The sequence below is a fragment of the Chelonoidis abingdonii genome, chromosome 2 (genome assembly GCF_003597395.2).
Source record: "Chelonoidis abingdonii isolate Lonesome George chromosome 2, CheloAbing_2.0, whole genome shotgun sequence".
NCBI lineage: Eukaryota > Metazoa > Chordata > Testudines > Testudinidae > Chelonoidis > Chelonoidis abingdonii.
The window spans coordinates 184061973-184074077 of record NC_133770.1 but is presented as its reverse complement, the minus strand read 5'-3'; the positions used below and the strand labels follow the sequence as shown (position 1 = coordinate 184074077).

The 12105-nt window shown below is 41.1% G+C and overlaps 1 protein-coding gene across 9 annotated transcripts in view; it reads right to left on the bottom strand.

The window, feature by feature from the left end:
* PHACTR1 (phosphatase and actin regulator 1) overlaps window positions 1-12105 on the bottom strand; it is a 479385-nt gene that overhangs the window by 275824 nt on the left and 191456 nt on the right. Inside the window, exons 1-2 of one of the 9 annotated variants that reach the window (XM_032793293.2) lie at window positions 2279-2341; window positions 1803-1879 (exon numbers count right to left, since the gene is read on the bottom strand). The exons of 7 other annotated variants lie outside the window; for them this stretch is intronic. The gene's annotated coding sequence lies outside the window, so the exon portion shown is untranslated. Of the gene's footprint in view, window positions 1-1802; window positions 1880-2278; window positions 2363-12105 lie in introns of those variants that run through there. One more of the 9 variants, XM_032793294.2, reaches the window with a different exon arrangement.

Below are 12105 nucleotides of genomic sequence, written 5' to 3'. Positions count from 1 at the left end.
AGCACCCAATGTACTCAATATATATAGGGTCTGGCTCTGTGTCCCTGGGAATCTTTGGGTCATAAGTAAGATACTGTACTGCTCAAAATGAGCAACGGTGGCAGAAGCTGAACACTGTAATTACATCTGTTGTGTGAAATGTGCATCTCCAGTACAATGGAAACAACAGATCTGATAGCATGTGTACATATTTTCAGTTTTTAGCTATAAGCTTTTTACCATAAATGTCTCCACTGACAGCAGATTTAGAAAACAAAAATTCAGTAAATAAAGCAAATGCTTACCAACCTGTAATCTACAGTACTGTGAGAAATATCATTATTAAAAATAGGCTGACATTCATGTAGTACTTTTTATATAGAGATCCCAAAAGCTGACTCATAAATTTACAAACTACTATATATACAGTTCAGGGATTATATCCCCTACTGCTGAAACGCTGCCTTCTCCAGTGCAGAAGATTTCCACACAGCAAATCTACAACATAAAACTATAACCAGTTAAACTACATTGGGAATTTTATGTAAGCAGAAGGTAATCACCCAAGTTAACATATGGTCGGGTCATGCCAAGAAAAAAGAAAAAAAAAAGAAAAGTAGGAGCTATTTTGTCTAATTGAAACAGTTGAGTGGTTAAAGCACAAGGCTGTTCCAAGCTGTGCTACAAACTAGTTTGATCTTGGTCAAATTATTCAGGGCCTGTCTACAATGTACATTTTACTATTTCACTGTGTAGTTATCGAGCATGTATGTCTGTGTTCTAACCCTTCATTTTGTCCATAGTGTGAATGCTGGAATAGGAGCAGAGCATGGTGCTACACTCTAAATCACTGTATCATGGCTTAGGCTGTCAACAAAAGCTGCCAACACCAATACCCATGATCATGTTCTGGCAGTTAGACTTGTAGCATAAATGAGTCCACAAGCTCTGTGCCTCAGTGTCCCCACCTGAAAAAATAGGAATACTAATGCCTACCTCACAGGTACATTAGGAAGCTCAATTAACATTGCATTCTTAGGAAGGAAGGGATTACAGAAGACCAACCTATTGTTATGCATTTCATAGTAGTTATAGACATATTGCCCTCACCTCCTGACCAATGCGTATGCTTACATTTTTTCTTTCCAGTCTCAAATCTTAATTCCACCTAACCTCTTCTTTCAGTCTGAAAGTTGCTATAATATATTTCAACATACCTATATAACAGAGAACAATCAAACACAACAAGGGCAAGCCTTCTCCCCAACCCCCTGGTTTTGGGTTTGCCCACTTTGCATGTGTGTGTGCAGGGATTTCTTGTGATAGCTACCAGATGGTGGGACAATTCCATTATTCTTTTCACATGTCAGCAACTGGATCAAAGGAGAAATCAACAGAGAAGATCAAATTCCCTCTTTCAGCTTTTTCTAGCTCTCTCCCTTGTTTGCAACAGAGGCTGCTCAGGAAGGTAATGCGTAGGCTTTTTAGGCCTTCTAAATTAACTTTTTTGGATTCCTCAAACAATCACGTGCTGTAGTCCTGCATTGATCACGTCTCAGCTGCAGTAGGATTTGCAAGTGAATCCCCCTAGTCTGCACATCCCAGATACCTCACTGATTTTCAGAAGACCTAGTGATCTCTCATTCAGACAAACACTGGCTTTTGGGTATACACATGCAGCTGCTATCATCAACCAGGTCTAAGGAACACAAACAGACAAAAGGACTTTGCAAACCCAAACAATATATATAGATCTATATTACCAGTTCTTTGAGAAAGAAGAATATCCAGGAAGAAAAACATATGGTTTATACTCTGCCTACCTGTTAGAGATCACAAAGCTGCTTTCACACTTCCTGCCTCTCTCTCTCTCTCTCTGCAACAGCTGTGCTTTCTGAAACTGAGCAACAGTCTCCTTAAGTGTTGTGGTCTGAAAATACACTCCCCCCCCATACAGCCTTGCAGTGCCAGACAACCGCTTCTCCTTTTGATTCAGCCAGTCGAAACAAGTTACAATTCACTGGCCAACTCACATGTGAAAGGGAGATAGAGAGTTTAGAACAATCAATCCAATTAACAGTCCTGAAAACAGCACCAAGGCATTTATGATAATAAAAGGTTACATTCAGTTTGTACCTCTTCCTCCTCCCCATTATGTTTCCTATAAATATATCTTCAGCAGACCCCTGCCAGTTTACAGAGGTGCCAGTTGCTTACTCTCTCTTCTTCTATCTTACACAGTCACAGAAAAGTAATAATGGGTTTTACAGAGACGATTAGGAATGTGATTGCTTCTTACCTCCACAAGCCAATGATTCCTAGCTGCTTATTGATGCCTCCAGTGAGCCACTCATTTTGTTCAACATCGGATGCACCCAGTTTTGAAGGCAGGGGTGTTATTGAAGGGAACAGAAAACAAACCACAGATCCAGCTAAAGCCCCCCCAGCATCCCCACTCATCCTCTACCCATCAAATCCCTAAGCTTTGAACCAGAAATACATGTGGCTGTTGCAGCAGTAGATGATTTCAGATGAAGTACTATGGAAATTCTATGCTATATACTTTTTGTTTTAAATACTATTTGTTGAGCTTTTTAACATGCAGCTTGTCTCCTTCTGCAGGGAATTACTCAGACAGCAAGTCATGTGACTCTCAGCAGCATAATTATATAATTCAAACTGTGCTAAGGCTATTCAGGGTTTTGATTTGGAAATCATACCCATGAAGAGAGAAACAAACAAGAGCCAATGACATGGAAATCCATGCTCTCTCTGATCAGAAGCCTGTATCTCTAGCATGCATGTTTATGTGTGTTTGCTGTTACACAGGACATCAAGGAGGGCTCTGCTGTAGTTCAACACCCCTACCTGAATTAGAAGGGAGTCAAGTAGCACATGGACTTCTGAAGGAGTAACCAAACTGGCTACTAACAGTTCCTTTAGGGGAAAGGGCTCTAGGTATTCAGAAGACGTAACTTATGTATATGGGTTAACTACCTATATTGGGGGGGCAGGAAAGTTCCAGTGACTAGAGTCTAGAGATAGGTCCTAGCTGTAAAGTTCAGATGCAGATCTGGATCCAGTTAAGCCCCTCTCCAGAGTTAGGGCTGTTCCAATCCAAAAGGGTTGATTCAGGCATTTATACCAACGGGTTAGTCATGACAGTCAGATCCAGATCCACACTCCTCCAAAGGAAGTGTGTGAATCTGAGGGTTTTGGATCAGGCCCTTCTCTACAATATAATACAATGGAAAATGTCACACACAACATAGCCATATTACTCTATAACATGGAGCTACCTATAAACACAAATAAATATATTACAGAAACATTTGGCCTTTCTACAGATGGGTCAGGAACATTTACATTCAGTACTTCAGTTTGTCTTGTTATAGTGACAGGCCTGGAACAAAGATGTGGATTTGGATTTGAACTTCTTCATAGTTTGGCCAGGAGGTGTGGTGGATCTGAGCCAGTACTTTGGTTCAGACCCAACTCAAGGTGCTTTCACTTTTGCCCTTCCACTGATGGCACCACTATGATTGGACTATTTCATATGTTGCCCCGTTTGACTGTTTGATGCCTTGTTTATTTCAACTGATTGATTGCTGCCCATTTATCTCCAAATGCTTTCAGCTAATGGGTTACACTATTTTCTCTGTTCCTGGATTTACTTCATTGATTGACTTTTATTTATTTGATCTGACTAATGGATTACATTTTACTGATTCACAGACTGCCCTTAATTTAATTTGTCCCTTTCTTTCTCCAGATCCTTTCATGGGGTCCCCCACAGTTCCCACATCAAATTTATACTAATAAATAACAATAGTATATAATAATAATAAGCTCTTTAGCTTTGTATTTGAGGCCCTAGCTCCTACTTATTATTGCCATTAATAATTATTATTATTATTTGTACGGCAATAGTGCCCCAGGCAAGGACCAGAGCCCCGTTGTGGTAGGTACTATACAAACTTATAGGTAAAAATCAGTTCCCTCATGTCTTTCCTTCATTTTCATCTCCAGGCTTTCTTTCCTAATGAATGGCTGAAAATCATAAAAACAAAATGCAACAAAAAAGTGGAACTACTGGGAATAAGGTGGATGCATAACCTCACCACTCACATTGCTGTTTTGTTCATTCTGAGCCGGTAGCATTTTCAATTGAGGGAACTGTCTCTGCACCAAACTTCTAGAGAAGATCAGGTGAATCTATTCTAGAGTCTGATTATCTTTAAGAAACACTGCAACACTTTCCTCTTTGAAGAAGCCTTTCTCCACCTTGAGAATGACACTCATGTGACTGCCACCCTCTTCTACCCAATAAATCCCTACCAAAGAAGAAAGAGAGGGTAATAATAATAAAAACAGAATTAACAACAACAAATCCTACCCCAGGCAAAGCATTTACTCTGAACAGGGAGATAAGCCACAGACTCCAGGAAATCCATTGGAGTGTTTGTTATTGCTATTGATTTTACATGGAAGGTGCCTGTAGTGATAGGTGGCAGTATAAACCCTTAAGACCGGAGGTAGCAAACAGAGCTGTAAACAGGGGAGTTTCAGTGGGAGTTTGCAGGGGAGACTAAGAGAGCGAGACAGAGGAATAGACAGGCCAGTGAAGGGAGTGGGTGGTGTTCTGCCGGTGTTCTGGTGCCTGACGGGGGTTTGTTTTGCTGTAGGTGGTGGTGGTTTGCTTTGGTTTGTGTTTCCTGGACTAACAGGTTTTAGGTGGGAAGGCTATGACTGATACAGAGGAAGTAGTGGAAGACACAATGAGGATGATTGGATGTGGAAGCTGCGGCATGATCCTGGAGGGCGTACCTGAAAAGAGTTTGTCTGCATGAAGTGCTGCCTGATAGAGCTGATGGAAGAAAAGAGCCAAGGACTGGAGATGCAGGTGGAAACTCTGGTTGAGTTTAGAAGGGGGTTTGAGCAGATGATGGAGCAGAGACATGAGGAGGCTGAAGGGAAAAGCTCAGACTTTCAGATGGAAGCGGAACAAAGAATTTGGAGGGAGACTGCTGGGTGAGGAAAGTGGACGGTGGAAGCATGTGACTAACGAGAACCAGGCAGAGAAAGACAAGCATGTGAAGGAGAAATAGAACTCAGGAACAGGTTGCAGAGTTGGAAATGAAGAAGGGGCACAGCAGGTGGTCACTGAAGGTGAGAGGGCAAGGAAAAAGAGAAGACAGCTAGTCCATAGGAAGAGGGAAAGAGTCAATGGAGATAGTACCAAATATGAGCCCCAAGAGGATACAGGAATGGGTTGCGGAGGATTGCAAGGGACAATAGAATTGAGAGGACTTGCAGCCAGACGGAACAGGGGATAGACTGGAGAATCACACCATCACCAGGAAAGGCAGGTCTTCATGATTCGGACTCCTTACTGAGAGGAATAGACAGGCTTGTAACTAGAGCTGATCCGGAGAACAGAAGGTTGCTGTCCTGCCGGGTGCTAACGATATGGCATGTGGACCTGAGGCTGAAAAGGATCCTAACAGGAGCAGGAAAGAATCCACTGATTGTCCTTCATGTGGGAACAAATGATACGGCTAGATTCTCACTGGAACATATCAAGGAGACTATGCCATGCTGGGGAAGATGCTTAAGGAAATAGAGGCTCAGGTGATCTTCAGTGGGATTCTGCCTGTTCCTAGAGAAGGGCAACAAAGGTGGTGCAAGTTATGGCGATCAACAGATGTATAAATATATCAGAGGGATAAATATCAGGGAGGGAGAGAAATTATTTAAGCTTAGTACCAATGTGGACACAAGAACAAATGGATATAAACTGGACACTAGGAAGTTTAGACTTAAACTAGATGGTTTCTAACTATTAGACGAGTGAAGTTCTAGAACAGCCTTCCAAGGGGAGTAGTGGGGGCAAAAGACATATCTGGTTTCAAGACTAAACTTGATAAGGGAATGGTACGATGGGATAGCCTAATTTTGGCAATTAATTCATCTTTGATTATTAGCAGGTAAATAGGCTAAATGGTCTGTGATGGGATGTTAGATGGGGTGGGATCTGAGTTACTACAGAGAAAGCTTTCCTGAGTGCTGGCTGATGAGTCTTGCCCACATGCTCAGGGTTTAACTGATTGCCATATTTGGGGTCAGGAAGGAATTTTCCTCCAGGCAAGATTGGCAGAGAGCCTGGAGGTTTTTTGCCTTCCTCTGCAGCATGGGGCACGAGTCACTTGCTGGAAGATTCTCCGCACCTTGAGGTCTTCAAACCACAATTTGAAGACTTCAATAACTCAGACATAGGTTAGGGGTTTGTTACAGGAGTGGGTGGGTGAGATTCTGTGGCCTGCATTGCGCAGAAGGTCAGACTAGATGATCATAATGGTCCCTTCTGACCTTAAAGTCTATGAGACTGATACATAGATAGATTTTACACCCACTTTGCGCAGGTGTAAATGACTGACAACAAAAGGTACAAGGCAGTGGGGAACCAGGTATTTTGTGTTCATCCCTGGCCCAATGACCATTCATTGTCATTGTGAATGACTATGACTTGCCACTGTGAATGACAGTCACCGGGCCAGAGAAAGACAGTGAGAATGATGCTACATCCTGATAGTTAGGATACGCATATCAGAGACCCAAGTTCAAGTCCCTGCTCCAATGACTATATAATTATTTATAAAAAAAAAAAAAAGAGCTTCAAGAGGAGAGCTGGAAACACCACCACACCAGAATCTCCCACAACCAAGTGGTTATGGCAGTCCCATGCAATGTGGCAGATGTAAGTTCAAATCACATCTCAACATGAGACAGAGATTGGGAGTGAACCTGGGTCTTCCACACTTCAGGTGAGTGCTCTCACCACTGAGATGAAGCCTATAAGGGATATGGCCACTGCATCATCTCTTCCACGTTTGTAAATCTAATTCTCCTTTGCTTTTGTCAAAACGCCTAATGTTTCATTTTGACATTACCACAAGGTTTCAGTGTTTTTGGTTTTGGTTGACACTATTTGACTAACTCTACATCAATTCACAAATAGTTTTGGTCAACCTGAAACTGCATTTTTTGATGAAGAAACTAGTCATCCAAAAAATTTTGCTCAGCTCTACTGTATACTGAAACCTTGTATCTTGCTTTACTGCACAATGCAATTAAACTCAGAGTGTCACAGCTAAATCAAGGTCACTTCATCTTGAATGGTTCCTTAGAACAGGGGTAATTATTTTTTGTCAAGGTCCAGATTTCTTGGTCCAGGTCCAGACTCCAGAGACAATAATACAAAAATAACAATAATGATAAAAGCATTCAAAAGCGTCTGGTGGTCTGCGTTTGGCCCACGGGCTGCCTGTTGACTACCCCGCCTTAGAATATGTGCTAACTACTTATACTAATCTATCTGTTCGACCTTGTATTTAGCTGGGAAACTGAGTACCTTTCCCAGAATGGGGGAAGAGCTATTGCTCAGAAGCTTGTCTCTCTCACCAACAGAAGGTGGTCCAATGAAAAAAGTCTTTTAATGCACATTTTAGATGGTGTCACACAATGTCAGCAGTTCAGTTTCATCTTAACAAGTATATTATCTTTTACCCTACTAGACAGGGAAGCAGCTAGTCACAACTCAGAAGTTCTCATCTCAAACCTATTTTCAATGCCATGCTTTTATCTAAGTTGCTACTCTGGTTTGGGAGTGTGGGGAAGATTCTCTTGATGATGCTCCACTGCTACAGAATAATTATACATTTTCTGTCATCAGCATTGACAAACCCAAATATTAAAAAATCATGACATTTTAAAAAACATAACAAATGTGAAGGCTATTTTATTTGCCTCCTGAATTTTGAGATTTTAGGGTGCACTTGAGTCACATTTTCTAACTTCAGTTTGCAATCACGAGGGCTAGAAAAGTATTTTAACACTCTTTGAGGTCTCAAAGCTGAGATTTTTATGTAACCACCAGGAGCTGGAGCTTTAAGAAAAATTCAAAATATTGTAAGAGTGACAGTAAAATTGTGAGAGTTGGCAACATAGAATAGAGGAACTGGACATTTTAGGCAACATTCATTCTTGGAGTAATGCCACTGGCTTTATTGAATTTAGCACACTGTGTCCCGACCAAGTGTCTGTTCTTCCTGCACATGGGGACAGATGTGACAAGTAAAACCCACTTCATCAGAAACATGGAAGATGCTAAGTCTGATCAGTGTGGAAAGTAGACAAGAACACTAGTGACAGTACAGTTTCTAACCGAGTTAGCCATATAGATCAATATTTTGCCTTAACTTCACTAGACAGTCTTTTTTAATGCTATACCCCTGTAAAACAAGCCAATTAAAATGTTACTCCATCTTCTTCCTATAAATGAATGATACCCTCCTTTTCTTCACACAATCTGACAAGGTCTACTTACAACTACTCTAGAAGTAATAGGACAAATTAATTCCTGGAGAAACTTGAATGACACAAATGGAGTTACACTAAGATTGAATTTGATTCAATATCACCAAGCAATGAAGCATGTCTGGGGGCTGTTTAATGAGAGGGTTACATTTTCAGAAATGTGTGCCAAAGCTGAGCACACAAAATAAGTAACTACATGTACAGTTTGTTTCTTCTGTAATTCCATGTATAATTTAGCTAAAAGGCCCATGTAATAGTATTTTTTGCACATACAACGTAGATGCACTTTAAAAAAAAAACCCCATAGGCCTCAACATACAGAGTTGTAAGATGTCATTGCACTTTTTAAAGATTTCACAGCACAAAGATGAATCGTTGCACTCTTTTAGGCCTGTTAACAGCCATAATAATACTTCACACTAATACAGCCCTTTCCATTTTCAAAGCACTTAACACTCAGTAACCAATTAATCCTCACAACACTCTTTTGAGGTATATAGATATTATTATTCCCACTTTACAGATAAGCAAACTGAGGTGGAATGGTTAAGTATCTTGGCCAAAGTAAAAAAGAAAGATAAAAAATCAACAAATAGTAATCAGAACTCAGAAGTCCTAGCTCCAAATCTTGGGGTCATTATTAACTCTTCATTTAAAGAGAGCACACGCTAAAAGTTCATTCCTGTTCCAGCAATATATAGCTCTTTAGATAATTAGTTCTTCAGGGCAGGGAATCTCTCTTATTCTCTGTTTGTACAGTCCCTAGCACAATGGGCCCCATTGACAGTTGGCTCCCAGGCCCTGTTGTAATACAAATAATATATTAAATATTTCTCATGTTACATAAGTACAAGTGACTATACATCTGAAAAATTCAGACTTTAAGGGTATTATTCTTTCTTGCACTATTCTCCAGTTTTAAATGTTTCAGTCATCCACTCAGGGAATGGACACATTACCACATGACCTGCAGTCAATGAAGTTGCTTAGACCAGGGATGGATTTGGCCCATGACTTGTGCATGTGTGTGTCTAGTACAACAACACACAGAATACACGCGTAACCATATGTCAAGGACTGTCAAATCCAGTACAAATAAGTCATCAGACTTTAAAAGCACAAGATTATCCATTTTGGGACAAATTCTTCATCCTTTCCAATGGTGATGGAGGGATTCACATGCATCAGAACCAGAGTCATTCTGCTGTCTGGTGGGGACAGGGAAGACTTTGAGGAGCCGTGCAGGGAACAAGCATCTTGGATGTATCATGGGGCTATGTGGAGGTAGAGCTGCTTGATTCACCACTACATGGAGCCATTGCCCACTGGCTAGTCAGCATGGAGGCCTCAGCCTCAGGGCTAAAGAGATGGCAGTGAAGCAACTCCAGGTTTAAAAAGAAGGATTCCTTCCTTTATTCCCATGGAGACCTCCAGTGCCCAGACCAGTTATGCTGTCTAGTTGCGGGGAACCAGATTTGTCCCTTTATGGGTCCACTGCTTTAGGCTGGTATCATTAGTGAGTAAGCTTCTTTATCCCTAAGTAAAATCTCTGAGCTGCTTAACTAAAGCTCTCTGTAAGGAGAGGAAGTTAGCGAAAATCCACATAACACTAACAGCAAATCTAAACATAGATCAGCTTGTTGTTCTCTTCTATCATGGAAGTCCTGTGATAGCATATGTAAAAAATCCTGGGTCAGATCCTTCTTGCCATACCCCCGTAAGCAGTCTTATTAAGTCTGGGACTATGCAAGGGAGTAAGGTGTGCAGGACTTGGCTTCTTGTGAGGTCAGTGCAAACTGTCAAAGACAGCTAAAGCAGAGAGTGTATAGATTGTCTACCATGACAAAGCCAGCACCTCATTTGAAATGGATCTTAGGTCCCGGGGTCATCTGAAGTGTAGTGAACGCTTTAGCCTTAGTGGCTTCCGCAAAGGGACTGAAACAGAAAGATGTCTCAAATCCTTTTAAAATAGTTAATCACTGTTTCATCTGAAGGGCTTTTCCCCTCTTTGTTTGATAGACAATAGGAAAAGGGAATTTTACATAAGGAATTAGAGTACAATTCCAGCTCCCTATGGCTAGCAGAATCATGCTTTTACCCATAACACAGTTTGGTACTAAACAATGGCTCCTCTGTGTGAGACTGCGGGTGGAAAGGAGCTGCCGGGGAGATGCAGGGATGGGAAAAAAGGAGAATCCAAGGGAAGGAGGTAAAAAGGAATTAAAATGTGTATGTTCTGAAAATCAGTTGTATTTTCAAGTAAGGATACTTAAAATAAAATGAAGGGTGAGGTAAAGCAGCTCAGAGAATTAAATTAGATGGCAGTGACAATGATAAGCAGAGTTTTTAATGTTACATTTCAGAAGTCCTGGACACATGAATCAGGAGAGGAACAATATACCACAGTGTACCAAAATCATCCCTGATGTAACTCCATTGAAGTCAATAGGTCCCATAGGCCAAATACTACCCCAGGCAAAACCAGTGAACACATAAACAGCATGTCAAGGCAAAGTATGGCCCCATATGCTAGAGAATGAGCTCATACCAGAGGGCTTAGAAAACCGCAGAGATGACTTCGATCTCAATTCAGAAAAACACTTCAACATGTTTTTAAATCCATCTCTATTCAGGACAGGACATAAGCATGTGCTGAACTTTAACCATCTGCTTAAGTCTTCTTGATGTCAATGGGAGTCAAGTGTGTGCCTCAAGTTAAGCATGTGCTTACGTGCTATTCTGAACAAAGACTGTGTCCTGAATTGAGTCCTGAATTGAGAGGCAGAGTTGTGGGCACCAGGGATGTCAGCTTTTCCACAGTGAGTATCACAAGAGAAAGGGGGTTATGTGGGTGCAGCAGAAAGAACAATTAGAAAAAGATGCAGTAAAGGAGGCCTCATCCAAACTGCTCAACTCTTGTGTTCTTGTAGAACGGGAATCTATCCAGGGACATCCAGATTGCCAGCCAGAAATATTTTTGCAAGCTTTTCAGTATTTCTTGGGGTAAAGAAAGCCTTGAATGCAAACTCCTTTTTCCAGTACCAAAATATAGCAATCACTGACAGGAGAAAAATGACTGTGATGCATGTGACATCTACGAAAGAGTCAATTTGGAAAGTCATTTTCCAGAAGTGTCCTGCTTTTGGAATAGGTTCAGCCAATAAAATTTTGTTCAAATGTTGCAGTGCTTTTAACTTGCTTGTAATTACCTCATTTTTTTTTGGTCACAAGTGATAGTCCTAAACTGGAATGCTGGCTTTGACACAATCTGTGGAAGTTTGGGTTTGAATCAAGATCTAATTCCATGGCTTGGGCCCATTCCTAACTGTCAGTCAACATCCTGCTGGGGAAAGATGTGGGTGGATTTCTGGAATAAGCCAGAATGTTGTTGTTCCATCCTGCTCAGCTGGTTTGAATTTGGTGCAGAGGAATCGAGATCTTAATAAACTTCTTGACCGACACTGAAGGACTCATCAACTAATGAGCATTTCAGATTGCTTTCAGGATCATGAACATACCACCTACGAAACCATAGTGAAGTGTCCATTATAAATGATTTCCACTGTATTAAATCTGACACAGGCAGAAGAAACCTGAGGCTTAACTCTTCATACTATGCTCATCAAAAGAGTCCCCAGATAATGAGCCTTCCTACGTCTTTCTCCCTGTGATAATAATGACCAATCACAATGTCATTTTTGTGAAGGAAGTAAACAGAAAACACGGGGAAGTGTTAACCCACCCTAAAAA